Raw genomic sequence first — 17,500 nt, forward strand, 5'->3', positions numbered from 1 at the left:
AAACAAAAAAATAAGACAAGTTTTTTAAATGATTAAAATAATTTCTCACTTTTACAAACATTTTTACATGCGCACATAAGCAACTATTTTTTATGAACTTTTTTTTACTTTTTTTATCTAAAAATTATTAAATTTCAATGAATAGAATAATAAATCATTTATCATTAATATGTGTTTTTGGTTTTTTGTTGAATGAAACTTTTTTTTTTCATTACAACAATAATGAACCAATTTAAATCTTCCGGCATGCGTTTAAGAGTTACGAAATTATCAATAAATCGTTTAGTTACTAAGCCAACCTCAATAAATAAAAAAATGTTACGTGCGCATGCATTAGCCTTGACTGGGGGGTCTAAGGGAGCGACCATTAAATAATTATGCTGGTCGCCATGGAACTCAACACCCACGGAGTACATAAAGTGGCACTTATGCATTTATGTTATCATGCTATTTTTTAAAATAGTATTTTCATGTTAAATTCAAATTGTACAAAATCTTTTTCTTTTATTAATTTTTTAGGTGAAAGTACAGATAACCCGGTCGGTTTCTAATGCGTGGAAAATCTAGCCCCCCCCCAAAAAAAAGGGTTACTCTGGATAGTAACAAAAAATTAAAATTGCCTCAGTCTCGAAAGATTTCTTCTCTACTGAACGAGGAAAAAACGGTGAAGTGTAGCTCACCCTCTCTCTTCCTCTCTTAATATCTCTCTCTATCCATCTCTCCCTTTCCCTCTCTCAATGTATCTTTCTCTCTATATAACCCTATCCATCTCTTTTTGAGCCCCTTTCTCTCTCTAACTCCCTCTATCTCTCTCCTTTCCTCTGTCTCATCCCTCTCTGTTTCTAACTCTCCCCCTCTCTCTGTTTATCTATCAATCCCTTTATCTCTCTATCTCCTTCTCTTTCTTTATTTTCATCTCACTGTCTCTTTTCTATCTATATATCTTCCTCTCTATCTGTCCATCTCTAATCCCTCATCCTATTCTAGTCTCCTAAATTAATTACAGTGAATAAGGCATTGTCAAAACATGGATAAATCCTATTTTAGTCACCTAATTTACTGACTGTGAGAATAGAAGTTATTTGGAAATTACTGCTACCTTGAACAGCACCAGAAGTAACTGGTTAAACCTTTCTAATTAAATTGATTTTGGCAGCCATTTGGTAACAAAATGACATAGCCTTAGTCCTTGCTGCATGAGGAATACCTGTGACCTTGCTGCCAAGTAGAAGAATTATTTATTCTACTTTAAAACATTCAATTTTAAAAAAATCTCATGTTCGACATCTCCAAAATATCCAATATGGGGAAAATATTGCAGAAATGCAAACTTATTGTTTAGGATGAATGCACAATGGTACGCAAAAAATCACTTCAGGCTCTTGGTCGATCCTTGCAAGATTTGCGTGGCAATGTCAGACCATTTGGGAATGCAGTAATATTGCTTGCAGAAGATTTCAGACAAATGTTACCTGTTATTCTTCAATCAACATCAGCAGATGAAATAAATGCTTGCCTCAAATACTCTACTTTTTTGTTCCATGTGAAGACATTAAAATTAACTCAAAATATGCATGTACAGTTGTAGACTGTTCGATCCGCACAAAAATTTTTGCATCACTTGTGGGAAATTGGGTACGAAAAAGTGCCAGCTGATCAGAGTTAAGGGCAAAATTCTTTTACTTTTAACTTCTGTAATTTCTGTAATTTTATTTCATCAAAAGAACAGTTAGTTTAAAAGGTTTTTGCAGATATTCAAATTATAAGAATTCCACTTGACTGAGTGAATGAGCTATTCTTGCAGGTCAATACAAAGACGCCCATGAACTTAACGCTATTATTCAATGTAAAATTCCAAGTAAGGTAGTCAAATACAAATCCATCGACACTGTTGTGAAAGCAGATAAAGTGGTTAATTATCCAACAGCTATATTTGCCAGGGATGCCATCGCATGTATTGCAACTGAAATTTGGTGTACTAATTATCATGTTGTGAAATATAAACCAATCCAAGCTTTGTTTTTTCACATGGACAATTTATGTTACGTATTCAAGAGTTACCAAACCAGAAATTCTCTATATCAGCTAAGAAAATGGAACAACAAAAACTGTGTACCCATGCAAAATGGAAGATTAAACCTCTAAGAAACATGCTTTTTCTCATTTTGGAACTTTTTCCATTGCGCCAACTTGAGCCACAGCAACGCGTGGCAGAGTACAGCTAGTATGTATATATATATATATATATATATATATATATATATATATATATATATGTATATATATATACGTATATATATACGTATATATATGTATATACATGTATATATATATATATGTATATATATATATATAAGTGAGAATGCGTGAGGTCACTTCTCAACCTATATACTCAACAAATGTTTGATATACAAACTTGAAATTTAGTATATACGGGTATTCAAACACGTGGAAATTTTTTAATCTGTTTTCATCCGGAAAAAGGGTCAAAACTGGAAAATTTGTACTTGGGGGGTCATCGAATTGTTTCCTGTTTGTCAACTGTTTCAAGTTTGAAAGATTGTGGCAGGCTGGTCTAATGGTTATCGTACTTAACTTACTTTCTTTACGTATTGGTTTCGATCTCAGTTCGCGTGTTTGTTTACTCACAAGGAATGAACTGCTTACAAAAAGAAAGAAAAACAATACTCGCATGCACGTGTCTCAGTTCTTTTGCATTGTTTTACTTCATTTTTTAAATAGGAATTAAACATTACATTTAATACCTACGGTACGCTAGGTACATATTCTAATCATCTATATATTTATAAAAGTTAAAATTTGTGTGTGTGTGTGTGTGTGTGTGTGTGAGGACACTTCTCAACGTATATACTCAACGGATTTTTGGTATATAGGATATTCAGACATGTGGGAACCTTTTAATCGGTTCACATTCAGGGAAAAATGGCTGCTAAAGAGATCAAAATTGAAAAATCGTTACGTTGGAGTCATTGGACTTTTATTTGTTTGCTGTTTAACGAATGCGCATGCGTGAATAGTTCACACTACAGATTACTTATATTAAGAATAAGTAGTTGGAATACACGTGTCGCGCTGATCTAATAGTTATCGACTTGACTCACTGTTTTTAGGTTTTGGTTTCGATCTCAGCTTGAGTATTTTTTTTACTTACAAAAAGTGAACGGTTTCGAAAAAACATAATACTCGCATGTACATGTCTAAGTTTTTTGTACGAATTAAAATATAATATTTATGCGTATTTTACGACCGGGAAACACCGAGCGAACTGCTAGTATTATTGATTTATATAATTATATATTAATCGTATTAATATTGGGTAGAGCACTGTCGTAAATACTCTCACCCGCTACTGAATTGGCTGAAAATGTGAAGCTCGTTGTTTGTTTACGAACAGGCGATTTGAGCACTATAAAAGTGGTGGCGGGTGTCTATTTAAATAGTCATTCCGACGAGTTATTTACGGGCGTCGATTCAATGGTCGAGCGGGAGAACTGCCGACTGTCAACACGACGGTTCTAGGTTCAATCCTTGGCTTGGGAGAGATGCTAGTCTAGCGGCACTGATGAGTTGTGATACAACGAAACAGGACTGTATGTCGATGACTACAAATATAATTATGTATTATATATATTTATTATTTATATAATCTAAATTACTTGTCCGACGTCCGGTGTCACACACACACACACACACACACACAAAAAAAAAAAAGCTATCATCATTGCAAACATTAATTAATGAGAAACGAATTACCTCCCTTTATAGTCGCTTTTTATCATTTAAAATCATTAAAACTATTAAAAGAAAAAAAAAACAAAAAAGAAAATGATGGCTGTCTGTTTACGGTTTTAAATTGGTTATATTATTTTATAATAAAAAAATGTCATGCTAGAAGGAGACTCTATTTTTATTATAATTTTTAAAAAAATTAAAATAACATGTGCAAGTGAATTGACATCTATTCCTTTGCAATTTATATTAAAATTATTCAGGAGAAACACAAAAACAAAACAACGTGTTGTGTATTGAATTTTATTGAAAAAAATGTAATTAAAAAAAAATTCTATTTCGCTTTAAAAGGTTAAAAAAGAATTTACTAAAAATAGTTTTAAATTTGTCGCTATTTGTTTTATTCTGTTTTATTCATTTTATTTGTAATTTGCTTTAAAAATTTCCATCTACTGTGGAATTTCCACGGGTTCTGCTAGTTATATAATTTATTATATTATATATTTATTTTTAATAGACACTAAAATGGAATACGAAACTAAAATTTCAAAACAAAATGAACGTTTTTATTTGAAATTGAAATAAATTCTGTAACGCCAGCCATATTGTACGATAGTATTGCTCTGCTTAAAAGAAAGATGACGAATCCATGTATGTTAAATAAATGATATATCTTTCTTATTCGAGCTAAAGTGGCGAGAAATTTTTAATTCGCAAACATGAATTGACTGAAGGCAAAATTTTGTTTATCTCCTGCCAGTCATCCTTAAACCGGAACGCCTCTTCTGGGATGTTACCTACGCACTTTTTTGTAATGTCCCCTACGCACATTCTTGTAGCCATGCGTCAATCTGGTTTCCTTTTCCGTAACCAGATCAATCCGACCAGGATGATATCCGCTATAAGTACTACAAGTAAGTGCAAGTTATAAATTACACCATTGCAAGTTTCAACCTTATTGTTTACCTTTATATACGGTGAGCGAAATTAAATGCCATTCACTTATGGAACTGTAAATAATATTCACAATATTTCCTGCAATTCAATCATATTTGGCACAAACAAGCTTTAATCTATTCGTGACTTGTCCACCAGTTCTCAGTCATGGATATTCAAGAGCCTTTGTCACACATTGATATATTGCAAATGTGCACTTTTGTATTGCAAACACACCTGGATAAGGCTGATTTTGGCTGCAACGTCTATTTCCAGTTCAGGAATAGTTTGCAGATTGTCTTGATATTCATTGTTCTTGACATGATGCAACAGGTAAAAATCTAAGGTGTTATAGCCCGGTGAGTGTGAAGCCAATTTATATAATATATTCTACTAATGAGATGACCAGTGTCCCGCATATCATCGAGTGACGAAAAAACTTTTGTAATTTGGGGCTCGAGCAATATTCTCTTTCCAAAAGGGATAATTAGGGATCTTCTAATGTCACTTGTCTAAAAGTACGGTTTTATGAGATCCTAGCCGGGGAAATATAATACCAATAAGTCTATGGACCGTAAAAAGGTGTCATTGTCTCTCTTATATGGTTTTGTTTCTGGTTCAAGCAAGTGAATTAGTGATTCGTATTGAATAGAGTATGAGTTGGAGTTTATGGAGTGAATTATTTAATATTCGGCCTTGATATAATACATGGACGGTTAGATTGTGGACATGTTGTGTATGCGACCATACATGGATGAACAAGAATAAAAATGGTGGCCGCAGATACCATCCGATGATCAATTTATCTCTATATAAACTATTTCCTTTGCTTTTCTAAAAAAAAATATTATGAAACAGTATCAAACCAGATCACAGGGCCATTTGAACTATGCAGCAATAACCAAGTTATCATCATACACAACACATAGTGTACCTAACCGCGTTATATTTAAACATACTTCGTACACACGAGAATGTCATAACCTTGAATTAAACTGTCAATGATTTAACATTCCCTTTCACGTGCTATTGTTCAAGGTTTTACTCTTTCCGGCTGTGGCTTTTATATCTACTTTTATTTTATTTTAAGCCGCTAATAGAGGTAATAATAAAAAAACAGCCCCGAAGTGAACCAGTGGCGATAGGGGAAGCTTACGCATTAGGAATAAACGCTCGCGGTGATTTATTGTCAGGCAACGGCAGTCAATTTTTTATGTTATGCTTTCCTGTTACTTTGTAAATGTTGATCTTATTTTTTATTTATTTTAATTAGTTCGGATGTTCTACTTGTGTCAATTTGACAGAGAAAATCAATCGTAAGCGTATGTGTAACAGCTACTCACAGTTTAGGACTCGTTATGCGTTTCTCTATGCGTTTATAGTCTTTAATGTGCCTGTGAATGCAGTCCCGACCTTTTGTATGTGAATACTAATGCTTATAACTATTGACCTGACCCCACCCACCCACCCACCCACGAAGGCAGAATAAGACTTAATCTCGGTCTAAATGTGAGGGAAATTTATCGTTCCCCAAATTGACACTCTGGATTGGAAAAAAATGTTGTCTCAATTTAGAAGGATTTCTTCCTTATTGACAAAAAAAAAAAAAAAAAAAAAAAAGATTAAGAGTAGTATCTTAACAGATACCACACTCCAAAATGGCTCTTTCCTTCAATCCTATTAAGACCCGGATCGTGTCTTTCAATCGTAGGCGTGTCTCTTTTCTTTCTGAGATTCTCATGGTTGGTTCGACTCTTGAGGATGAATTTATGCGGAAACTTGTCTGTCTTACTTTTTCATCAAACTTTTCTTGGAGTTCTACTGCTCTTCCTGCTTCTCATAAATCATTTCTCTCTCTCTCTCTCTCTCTCTCCCTCTCTCTCTCTTTCTCTCTCTCTCTCTCTCTCTCTCTCGCTCTAAACACTTTCTCACGCCAGAGGCTATTATTTATTTAAAAATCTACTATATAACCATGTATGGAGTACTGTTGTCATATTTTGGTTCGCGAATCTTTGTCTGATTTTAGGGATTTTGATAAGATGCAGGGAGCAGGGATGCAGGGATGTAATTTCATTGTTTCCAGCCTTTCATCTTACAAACATGTCTCCCGCAGAAGTGATGTCAGAATTTTTTTGATAAATACTCTTATGGCATGTGTTTTTCAGAATTGTCTGGTATATTCCCTACTTCCTTTGTTCCAGCCCCTTTGACTCGTTGATCTAGTGGTCCACGTTGATTCGCTGTTTTGATTCCTAATTTTAATACAGCTTCTTATTCCAGTAGTTTCCTTTCAAGAACTTCAGACTGTGGAACTTTCTTTCTCCTGACTATTTTCCTCTTACATATAACTTTAGTCTTTTCAAACCTTAGACTGATAGGCATCTTTGAAATAATCATCATTAGTTTTTGATTAGCTCCTTACAATAAGTGGCTTCCAACCTTGTCTGGAGCGATTTCTATATAAGAATTGCTCCTAGCCCAAAGGTTAAGAAATCTAACACTTTATTCGCGTGAACATCAAAGTTTATACAGATTTTTGCTTGTTTTTTTTTTTTTTAATTTTTAAATAATATATGCCTTAGTATATATTATTTCAAAACAACAGGCAAAAATCTGTGTAAACTTTGATATCTACGCGAATAAAGTGCTAGATTGCCAGTGTAATTGAATGTAATGCTGGCCATTTATATGTATCCGAATAATGTCTTAGCAATTCATGTGTCTTTAGATTTGATGTATATGTAAATGCAGTGTTCGTTTACGCAAATGAACTGCTAGTCTCAAATTGTATACAAACGCAATGTTGGTCATCTACGTATGCGAAAGTGTACTTTTAGTAATTTGTGTGCATGTGAATGGAATGTTAGTCCTTTTTATCAATATAGCGTTGGTATTTGATGTAATTTTTGAACAGTGCTAGAATTTCATATGCACGCCAATGAAATTTTCATACATAGAAAAATATTGTTTTTTGACCATTTATATACATGCGAACGCGTGGAGGAAGTGTTAATCTTCTTAGCATATGGCAATGCAATGTAATATGAATGGTAAAATGTGTAGTATGTTTGCTAGGTATTAGTGGCCCAAAATGATCTAGAAGTTTTCTCCATCTTTTGCGAACACTATCCTCATCTAATAATAACTCATACCATCATTTATCCATGGCACGCTGCATTTTATAATCATAGATGACGCAAATGAAGTATTTTATTTTCTCCATCTCTTCTGAACATTAGTCCGGTTTAATAATACTAAAACAGCAGTAATAGGGAGATGACACAAGCTGAATTTTGTTGTTGGCAACCTTCACGTGGCTCTTTCTGTGAGTGTACACACTTAAAAGAACCGGGGAAACTAATAGTAATAAAACAGAATGGAATAGGCCAGAAAACCATAAGATGCTGATTCTTATGAATAATGGTTTATTGTCAACTATGTGTGCACTTGACAGCGTTGTCGGTTTTTAATAAAATATTTTTTGTTCTAAACAAAGGTAAACAAACACTTTATTGACGAATAAAGAATTACGTCATAGTTTTTCAAGATGGCATCTGCATAAAATAATTCCGACTCGGTCAAATTATTTTATGGAAATAATTTCATCTAATGAAATTTTATTTTTCTTAACAACATACTACAACGATCCTCCCCAAAACTGACAATTCAGAATCAAATATTAATTTTGTACGTAGAAAGCTACTGATAACAAAATAATGACTTTAATTTGTATATTGGACATGGATGTAACATTGTCTCTTCTGTGAGTAATTTATTCAAAAAGAAATCTGAGAAAAAATAATGCCATGAACAAGTCCCAGCAGGTTGAAAAGCTAGAATATACTGATATATATATATATATATATATATATATATATATATATATATATATATATATTTATATATATATATTTATATATAATATATATTATATCTATATATATTATATATATATTATATATATAATATATTATATATATTATATATTACATATATTATATATATTATATATATCATATATATATTATATATATTATATATATATTATATATATTATATATATTATATATATATTATATATTATATATATGTATATTATATATATATGATATATATAATATATATAATATATACATAATATATATATATATGTAATATATATATAATATATATAATATATATATAATATATATAATATATATATAATATATATAATATATATTATATATATAATATATATATATAATATATATATAATATATAATATATATATAATATATATATATAATATATAATATATATATAATATATAATATATGTATATATAATATTATATATATAATATATATAATATATATAATATATATATAATATATATATAATATATATATATATATATATATATATATATATAGAGAGAGAGAGAGAGAGATAGCAACATTGACCTTGACTCATTTTCTGATTGCGAGAAATGACGTAGCATTTGAATTAAACAGAAATATATCACACAATATACCATTTCCATCACGCTACACAACACATATAGCACATATATCCACTACACATATATACTACCATACATACACACTGCACACATATACGCACATCATGCACCACACGCACATCACGCATACATAATCTCATGCATAATCACACACACATGCACGTCACACAAACATACACTCACATATACACGTCACATGCACCGCATCGATAAAGATACGCAAACAAATACACATCACATACTACACACACTACACTGCACCACACCACACCACATATACACACATAACGCACACATAGACACCAGGCGCACACCGCACACATACTCCCACACATATGCGACACAGATAAACATAACTATTTTCGAGTTGGCTCAACATTTGATATTAATTGTAAACACTGTTTTAATTGAAGAGGGGACCTTATGAATATACGTCCATTCAATTTGCGTCCTTAGTGCTTAAAATGATATTTCGAAGTTAAGAGCGGCAGACTATTAAAAATGCTGCTTCTAAATAAAGCGTGACAGACCGATTGACTGACTGCTGGGCAGATCTCTTCATAAATATGCAAGGACACATGTCAAACTACAGAAGACATCCTCAAGTTATTCTTAACTTAAGAAGAACATATGTCTGTACATGTTGGTTTTTGAAGTGCTTGTTTAAAAATCTGAAGGCAAAACAAACAAGGCGGTAACAACCGAATAGATCCATAAACAAAGTGCCATGTTAGAACGTTGATATAGGAAGTGATTGCACGTAGCACATCATGAAAATATTAAATCCAACCCGATACTTTTAAATAATCATATTAATGTGCATTTCAAAATTATATTTTCTGTCATTTTAAGCTCTTATTCTCGAATGTTGACTTATGTATTTCAAAGGCAGAAAAGAATTTCTTGCAAGACATGAAAATGGTTAAACAAGATGTTTTTATACACTTTAAACATTAAGGTACACGATTTGTTTTTAAATTGATCAATTTTCAAATTGTAGTTTTATAAACTTTACGAAGTAAATATAATTTTTTTTTTTTAATTGGATCTAAAAATAACCTTGGATTTATTTTATGTTATATACGTATATGTTGTTATATACGTATATGTTGTTATATACGTATATGTTGCAGCTTAAAAAAGTAACGTTATCTCTCATTTATCAATTAATGATATAGATATATAATTTTTGACGAAATATTTATTTAAAAAAAATAATGCAACAAAATGTACAGAAGATAAAATAAATGTAAAGTAATTTTTAGATTCAGTTTAAATTAAATCTTTCTCATATTTGTAATTATTACGTTCACCACGTTTCGGCCGATGTAACCCATGGCCATTTTTCAATGTGCATGTTGAAGAACTTATGAATGTTTCTCCCAAACTCAAGAATTCACACGGAACATCTAACAGAAATACCGAATATTTTAGAATAGTATAAAATGAATCTTAGGTTTACTTTCGGCACCTTCGTAACTGTCGTTTCCCTTTGTGATTTAGTCTTCACATTCGGTGATTAATGTTGCTGACAAAGGGAGAAGAATTACTGTTTTTAAGTCATAATGTATTCAAACCACACTTATCGTTAGCTGTTTTTTTTTAATTTGGAATGTTTTTCTTTAGCTATTTACATTAAGTGGTTTCATACCTTGTCTGGAGCGATTTCCGTAAAACCTTAATCGAAGATTACACACGAACCTAAAAGTTGTGCCACAAATAACAATCAAGATGAGGAAAATTTAAATAATCAAAATTACTAACCGTTATTTTTAAAATTTCGAAACAAGAAAAATAATATAATTCTGTTGTGTATTAGTGCGTTAATTTAAAAAAAAAAATAATATCAAAGATCAATAAAATATTTTATTTTAATTATGTCAACTAAATCGTTTAGTTAACACATCCGGGTCAACTACAGCCCGACACCTCATAAATTGCGCCGAATGTGCGACGGCTTTTGATAGTGACAGTTTCTAGGTCATCAGTGGATTATATTCGTTAATCTACCTTAAAGTTTTGGAAAGAATTGATGCCAGTTTATATCAAGTTAATAAAACCATTCTTATGTAAACAAATAGAATGAGTTCTGAAGCTTATTTTCATTCACTTGTGACCCTGTAGCAGCAGCAGCAGCAGCGATTATAAATAACCACAACAGCAGCATTGGGGAGATGACGGTGGCTCAGTGGTTAACTGACAACCTAAGTGTGGCAAGTTCCATGTCGTTAGAAAAACATCCACTCAGGGATGTTGGCAACCTTCACGTGGTTGCTCCTGTAAGTTCTCAATATCCTTCTAGAAATAATTCTTAATAGAAAGATATCGGGAAAGCGAATGCCAACAAAAGGCATCATGAATGATGCTCAACAAATAGACAGACAAGACAGCAGTGACAGATTTTGAATCTGTGTTTAATTTCTAAGATTGGAGCTGATTGGTACAAACATTTGACTTCGTTTCTGCATTGCCAATTAGGGGGCGTCTCTCATGCAAGCTGAGCGCATGATGAGAGATTATAAAAAAAGGTTAACACGCTGTTTACTTCCTCTATCCTTTTCCCGCGATTCGTGACTAACATCACGTTTCTCAGACCGATCCATAGACCCCTTTCTTGAGACGCAACCCCAAGTCATTTAGCACCCGGATTCAACTATGATTTCTACAAAAAAAAAAAAAAAAAAAAAAAAAAAAATGGCTAAACAAAATGTTTTATACACTTTAAAAATTAAAGTATATGATTTGATTTTAAATTTATCAATTTTCAAATTGTACTTTTATAAACTTTACGAAATAAAAAAAAACATATTTTTAATTTGATCTAAAAATCACCTTAGATTTATTATATGTTATGTACACTTTCTTGCAGTTAAGAAAAGTAAATTTATTACTTAGCAATTAATCGTATAGATATATAATTCATAAATATTTATAAAAAGTGCAAAAAAATGTACAGAAATAGATCTGAAGTAATTTTTTAGATTCAAAATCAATCAAACAGGGCAACTGCCGACACATGGGAACTAAATATGAAACAGAAACACATATACCTACATACACACATTGACTGACTTCCACGCGTGTGTACGTTAACATATTTACATATATGAACTATTTTTCTCTTACTTGCAAACAGGACATTTATCCTTCCTTCATATATGAACTCTTCTCTCTTTCCTACTGATGAGGCATTTATTAAACACCACGTGGACCTTCTAACCCTTTTTCCTCGTTCATACTCATGGACGTCCATTCCATTCACCGCAGTCGTCCGAAGATTATTACGCAAAGACCTGGTGCATTATTAGCTGATGTCGAAACTCTCCTCTCCTGGTGTGGAAAATCCCTCCGCGTGTAGCACATGCGTAGCAGCCGGTATTGTGTCTTCAGAAGTGTTTCTGTTGGTTGGTTGGTTGTTTTTGTTTTACGGCATATCAACCCTTTTCGGGTTATTTAATGCCGAATCCAAAGATTTTGAAGAAAATTTTTTTTTAATAGAATATATTTGTTGTTTTCACGTTGGTTTCTATTTAACCCATAGTTGGGACCCTAACAGGTACTACCACTCCGGGTCAGAGTGGACCTGGGAGCAATGGTAATTAAAGGGTGGCTCCACACTCGCCAAAGCCCACAAGCTGGGGCCTCACCACTGGATATAGTTTAAGGTCATATCCAGGACCCCCATTGAGGGACTTTTACCCTCTGCAGGGGGGCAGTCGGCGTATTCTAATGCCCCACCGACAGGGCCAGTTTCTGTTGGGTTGTGACTTCTCTCAATCACTACCTTCCCTCTATATTGACTATTGCGCCAACTCCCTCGCTCACTTGCTTGTGTCTACCAGTTTGGGATATCAATGACCATTTCCTTTTCAGTTTTTGCCCGCTCACTCTTCCAGTGCTATTGTCTAACTCTCCATAGAGGAGCATTTTCAGGAACCTATTTTTTTTTTTTTTACAACATAACCAGTCCTACTCATGGACGTATTCTTTTCTTGCCATCCTTCTCTTTCACTTCTACTTTATTTACGCAGACAACCTAATAAAGTTGCTTTAAATCTATATAAATAAAACAGTAGATGTACACTCGTGAGCAAAAAAAAAAAAAAAAAAAAAAAAAGAAAAATGGGTCAGACAAATACATTTATACATTTTATTGCACTAAAAGCTACAAAGAACAATTGAACAAGGAAACTTAAATGAGACTAATAACACAGAACAAGACATTTACTTTAATAAATGCTTAGGATGGAATCGCATTCCCTTTTGATTTCTTTAAAAGATCAATCCTTTTAGACATGCTCTCAACCAAAGTGGAAAACTGTAAAGAGAAGATGCTATTTCATTCGCTTTGCACAGCTTCCCACAGTTTGTCATTGTTCAAAAAAGTTCTTCTGGCCAATGCACGAGATATTATGGACCAAATATTCTCGATTGGGTTTACATCGGGGCTTTGACCTGGCCAAAATATCGCATTAATTGAGTTATCAGAAAACCATTTTTCTGTGACAGTGTGTGCAGGGGCATTATCATGTTGAAAAATAATGTTCTGAGATATTCCCAGATTCTGGATACTTGGTAACAATCCTGTTTCTAATATTCGAATGTATTCCTTTGCATTGATTGGCTTCTCACATCTAATATGTTCCCCAACTCCTGCTGCAGTAAAAGTTCCCCATACCATTATCCCTCGATTTCCGTATTTAACTGTCGTTTTTATGCAACTTGGCGAAAATTTTTCTCCAGTTCTTCGATTGCACCATTCGGGAGCATCGGGAGCATCACTAACAAGTCGAAATCTTGATTCATCTAACCAGAAAACATTCCTGAACCAGTCTGTATCTTTTTTGCCATAACATGAGAAAAATCTCTTTCTATCATTGATGTTCTTCTTAGATAAAAATGGCTTCTTTGCACACCTTTTAGAAGAAAATACCATTTCTTTCATTCTTCTACATATTGTATATCTAGAAAGAGAATTTCCAACCCCTGTTTTGAATTCTTTGCTATGGTCAACATAAGTTTTCTTTTGATCCTTCAAAACAGTTAATTTAAGCCCGTGGTCGTCCTTCAAAGTGGATACTCTAGGGCGACCAGATCGAGATTTCCCTTTTACCAAGCGTTCGACTTCAAACGTTTGACCAATTTGCTTCACTGCAGAAAAAGATGCTTTCACATTTTCTTTTCTTAAAATATAAAAAAATAGCTTGTAAGTCATTTTGGACTGCCTAAATCCTGTAATTCGGTTTTTTATATCTTCACCAAGATGCGGTCTTACCATATTTAGGATTAATTTTTCAGTTATTATTATATGCTATAATGATAATGATCTTCAAAATAGAAATTTTCAGTTAAAATTAATAAAAATTAATGGAAAAATATTGAAAAATCGATTTCTTCCTTCTTTCACTCTTGGCCCATTTTTTTTTTCATGCGTGTATGTAAATATCTAATAAATAAACTCTTAAACTACTGTTCACATAACACTAAAATTAACAGTAAACAATAATTATACATCAAGAATCGTTTATAACGAGTTCCATCTTTGTTTGGATGAACGAATAACGCGTATAGAAAGATACAGGCAAGTTGAAATGGAAAAATTCATTTCATCTTGCTGACATATTTCTATTAGTTATACGCATGCGCAATTCAATTATAGTCATCATAGTCATAGCTAGAAGTCGTTTAATTTTATACTTTCCTTATCTATCAGTCGGGGTTTTTTACCACTTATCAAGATCCGAAGGCCCCTCGAAGATAAGGGTTAATGAATGTTAGGTGGTATTTAAGTAATCATTGATGGTGCAGATTGGGTAGAATTTGATTATTTAAATGGTCGGCTCAACAAGAAATTGCTTACATTAGACTTGAAGATTAAAATGAAACTACTGCGGTTTAGTGCATTCAGGGAAGCAAGAAACAGGGAGGGAATTCCAAAGTCTAGCAGTCTGAGGGTAGCAACGAATACAGTAGAACGCTTTCCAGCATCTAGAGACCTCAGGAGTAAAGGGGTGGGATTTTGCTTCTAATCAAGTCAGTCGGGAGTATCTATGTATATCAAAGAGCCACACGTTCTATGAGTTCATTTGAGCACATTCTATTAAATTATTTGTAAAGATATGCAACATTGTGGCGATGAGACAGAGGTTGGATCTTGGCCAATAATGCGGGACCTGTTAGATTTGAGACTCTTTTTTGGACCCTGTATAAGAGAGACGAGTGGTAGACGTACAAGCCCAAATATGGTAACAATTGGTTTTGGTGTGAGTAATTTTCTAACACAGTAGAGGGAGCCCACCTTCTTTGCAGCAGCCTTGACGGTGTCCTCAATGTAGTTGTTCCAATTAGTGAACGGGTTTGGACCGCTAAGTGTTTTGGTTACGATTCTAGTTGATGGCACCCAACTGATTTTTTTAACTTTTGAAATCAGTAGTATATATTAGGTACAATATAATAGTCAATAGAGAATTGACTCTGTAGTTATAAATATGAAATCTGCATGAATCAAACTATAGTCAAGCGTATTTTAGGACCGGGCAATATATTACAAGAAGATGCCATGTAGAGGTACGTAAGAAAAGCAATAAGGTCGCTACTATTTAAACCTCTAAAAATATTCAATTTGTTCTTATTTGGTAAATTATGCGTTCAGCATCAACTTCATAGTATAATATACATTAACTCTGTATACATTCAAGCGGCGAACCTTTCTCGTGTTTCTCTCTCTCTCTCTTTCTCTCTTTCCCCTCCCCCTCCCTGTGTTTTCATTCAATATAGCAGCGTATCATTCAAAATAAACATGGCGCCAAGTTTTTCTCCGATAAAATCTGTCATAATATTTGATTTTCTTAAATAAAAAAAGATACTTGATCGATTTACGTGCTTTTTGGAATATGACATCTTCGTGCCGTGACAGGTACATACATCATAAAGGTTTATAAACACTTCACTTGAAAAAAAAAATTATTGGCCCAATTGTAGACAAGCACCCCCATTTGTTTATATAAATAACGTGTTCATTATAAAAAAAAATCATTTCGGCGTGTTATTGTATTAATGTATTTGCTTTAACTTAACATCCCTAACTCTTTCGCAAAGGTTCCGTAAATTTAGTGATTGCCTCCCCTTGCCCCGAATCGAATTATTCCAAAATTGGCAAGCAAAGAAATATAAAATGTAGACGTGTCCGGTTTATTCATAAACAAGTCAACACTTTTTTTTTTATGTGTTAATGGTTGAAAAATAAATGAAATCATTAAAACTGTTGAATAGAAAGTCATTTAAACTGACTTTAAAAATTTTAACAAATTTTTATGTATTTAAAGATTGAAAGCTTGAGAAACCATTAACATTTATTTTATAAATATAGATTAAAATAGCATTATAATAATAATAATAATAATTAAAAAAAAAACATTATAAATCCATAACAATCTTTGGATTCGTACATTGAATGCTGAAACATGATAATATGGCCGAAAAAGGTGACGTCACTTGGCAAATGAAAAATTCAACATTCGAATACATGAAACGAAATACCTTTTAATTGTTTACTTAGGTTTTGATAGTTGTTGCGGTTTATAAGAAAAAGAAGTCATAACTTTTGTAATGTTTTTGAATTAAAATTTATTTAAAAATAACATAGAACATCTTAAGAATCTTTTATAAAAATCGAGTCATTCCCTGTTTATATATATATATATATATATATATATATATATATATATATATATATATATATATATATATATATATTTGAAGAGAGACTCGTATTAAACAAATAAACGGATCTCTTAATGAAACTATTTAAATATTCGTAACTTAAAAAACAAAAACAACAACAACAACAACAAAAAATGCTCATATGGAACTATCCCCCTCAGATATATATCAAGCGGCAATTTAAATTAATATTTCGATGTTTATAAAACGCGACACCTATATAAACATGAGCCACCTATTTAATGAAATGTCGTTTCATGTATCCGGATGTCGCATTTTTCATTTCCCAAGTAACCTCACCTTCTTTTCAGCCATGTTATCAATGTTCCGACATTCAACCTACCATTGTCAAGATTGCCTACAATCGTATTAAATAAATACTATGCTGAACAAACAAATAAACAAACAAACAAACGATATAGTTATGAGAAAAAAAAAAAGAGCGAAATGAAAATAAAAACACTCCCGGACAACGCCAGGTGATACAACTTGTAAGTATAAAGTAGACAGATTACTCACCAATTTGCCGGAATCCCAAAGACTGCAATATTCACATCGCTTATTAAAAGTTTAACGCCGTAGATTACA

The 17,500-nt window shown here is 32.6% G+C and overlaps 1 protein-coding gene across 3 annotated transcripts in view; it reads right to left on the reverse strand.

Annotated features, from left to right (window-relative positions):
• LOC145296802 (coiled-coil domain-containing protein 83-like) overlaps positions 1 to 17,500 on the reverse strand; it is a 277,113-nt gene that overhangs the window by 259,472 nt on the left and 141 nt on the right. For all 3 annotated transcript variants that reach the window (XM_080142876.1, XM_080142877.1, XM_080142875.1), the window contains exon 1: positions 17,432 to 17,500. This exon is cut by the window's right edge. The gene's annotated coding sequence lies outside the window, so the exon portion shown is untranslated. The remainder of the gene's footprint in view (positions 1 to 17,431) is intronic.

Source organism: Euprymna scolopes, chromosome 17 (genome assembly GCF_053919585.1).
Source record: "Euprymna scolopes isolate OS-2025 chromosome 17, ASM5391958v1, whole genome shotgun sequence".
Lineage (NCBI taxonomy): Eukaryota > Metazoa > Mollusca > Cephalopoda > Sepiida > Sepiolidae > Euprymna > Euprymna scolopes.